At 37.8% G+C, this 2,116-nt stretch overlaps 1 non-coding gene across 1 annotated transcript; it reads right to left on the bottom strand.

Moving 5' to 3' along the window:
• Positions 1–1,537: 1,537 nt before the first annotated feature.
• On the bottom strand, positions 1,538–1,619 carry trnas-uga. The gene has a single exon. It is a non-coding gene; the product is annotated as a tRNA-Ser (tRNA).
• Between the last annotated feature and the right edge of the window lie 497 nt (positions 1,620–2,116).

The following is a 2,116-nucleotide window of genomic DNA, read 5'->3' on the forward strand; positions in this document are numbered from 1 at the left end:
ATTGCTGAGGGGAATGTCCACAGGGGATCTCTGTACTGTTTTACCGACACCAAACTTCTCAAAAACGTTTAAAGTCGCCATCGATGGTAGTGAAGTTTGTGTTGGAGCTGTACATCAACAGGAAAAATGAGTATGAGAATGAGCTGCCAGTTGGTTACTTTTCAAAGAAAATCAACATCTAGCAGAGGGAATGCTCCACAATCGAAAAAAGAACTATTGATTTTTGTACTGGCTTACAAATTTAATGTATATGCCCGAACAGTGTTGTGTACACTGACCACAATCCGCTAAAACGTTTTATATATAAGAATATGATACTATTTCGTTGGCGTCTTATGGTAGAGACTTTCAATTTATAAATCGTATGTGTTGTGTGTCTGTAGAATGCACTCACAGACAGGTTATCGCAGATTCAACTTATGGCGTTTAGATGAGATTTGTCTTTTTTAATGTTTTATGTGTATATATAGGAAAAAGTTAAGGCGATATTATATGAAATTTATCGGTATGTCAGGGTAAAGTATTTAAAAATTAAAATGAAAACATTTCTTCATTATGATGGTTCATTTTTCCTGAAGAGGCGAGGTAGTTTAAACATATTGGTGCACGGCTATGACTGTTAAAAGCAGCAGAATAAACAGACACTGCAACAAGCATTATCAAGAATACAACGTAATACTGGGTCGAACAACTCAATTAGTTTATTGCCGAGAGACATAAACATTTCGAGTTGACCACTCAGTTTAAATTTTATCCAGAATAAAATATTAATTTCAATTCAAATTTGAATTGTGTCTATTGAAAATCTTAAAAAGCAATGACACAATCAGATTCTCTGGGGTATGATACGGGGAACATTGAACAGTTGAGAGGAGGACTGCCAAGTCCTTGCATGAAACAATCTTCTTGAAAAAAGATATCTCTGAAAAATGCGTTTTCGATCAGTGACGTGTGACACAGAATTCCCATCGATGGTAGTGACGTTTGTGTTGGAGCTGTACATCAACAGGAAAAATAAGTATGAGAATGAGCTGCCAGTTGGTTACTTTTCAAAGAAAATCAACATCTAGCAGAGGAAAAAGAAGACACAAGAAGATCTGAAGAAAAGAACCTGCAGTTGCCTGGCTTTGAGAAAAGAAGAGTCGTTTTGTTAACTTTAATTGACAGTTTTATCTGAATTGTATTATCGAAGGGAACGACACAATGGATAATAGAAATACATTGTCAATCGTGGTTTGTTAATTAATTGCTCTTTTAATTTAGAAATAAAGTTCTTAATTTTTACTTTGTGCCGTTCTTGGCCAATCGAATTTTTGCAGATTACTGTACGGCATAAATCGGTTCTGTGTTTTATATTAAGCAGGAGGGTTTACCCTTTGTCGTAACGAGTCTAAACAAATTTGGCAATGCAAGTGTACATCTGTGCAGTTCTTTCAGTGCCCTGGAGATTTGCACCATTCATGACCTGAATAAAGGGATTCTCTCCCCCGTGATCTGAATCCCATAAAAGAAAGTCCAAAGCAAACCCGCCTTTTACTGTAGTTGATAGGATTCGAACCTGCGTGGGAATGCCCTAATAGATTTCAAGTCCTTCGCCTTAACCACTCGGCCACAACTACATAAGGCCGCGAGCTGACTGTTGAATTAATCATTTCCAGGTCTCTGTTTATGGGGAGCTGAGCAGTTCTGAATCATTGTTTGGTTTATTTGAATTCAAACACCACAGCTTTCAAATCGATGAAATGTCGGGACAAAGTGGGTCTGGGTGTTCCACCCCGATAGGTGGAATCGATATTCAGCTTAAAAGAAGGCGGAAATTGCTGGAAAATACTCAGCAGGTCGAGCAGGATCTGGGCTTGGAAAAGGCGATTCAACGTTTCAGAACTTCTTCAGAAGTTATTCGAACTCCGCTTTCTCCCAGTAGTTCTGGCAAACTCCAGACTTTCCCCAGCATTTTCTATTTTTGTTTCAGATTCTGAAAATCCAAATTCCTTTACATTAGCAATTAAAGCAACACAGAAATTCCTTTCTTGTTCCGGATAATATTCCTGTTTGGGGAACATTTTCCTGACCACATTAAAAACCCGGAGCTGTGCAGGAAAAAAAAACAATGAAG

Source organism: Chiloscyllium plagiosum, unplaced genomic scaffold (genome assembly GCF_004010195.1).
Source record: "Chiloscyllium plagiosum isolate BGI_BamShark_2017 unplaced genomic scaffold, ASM401019v2 scaf_13798, whole genome shotgun sequence".
In the NCBI taxonomy this organism is placed as follows: domain Eukaryota; kingdom Metazoa; phylum Chordata; class Chondrichthyes; order Orectolobiformes; family Hemiscylliidae; genus Chiloscyllium; species Chiloscyllium plagiosum.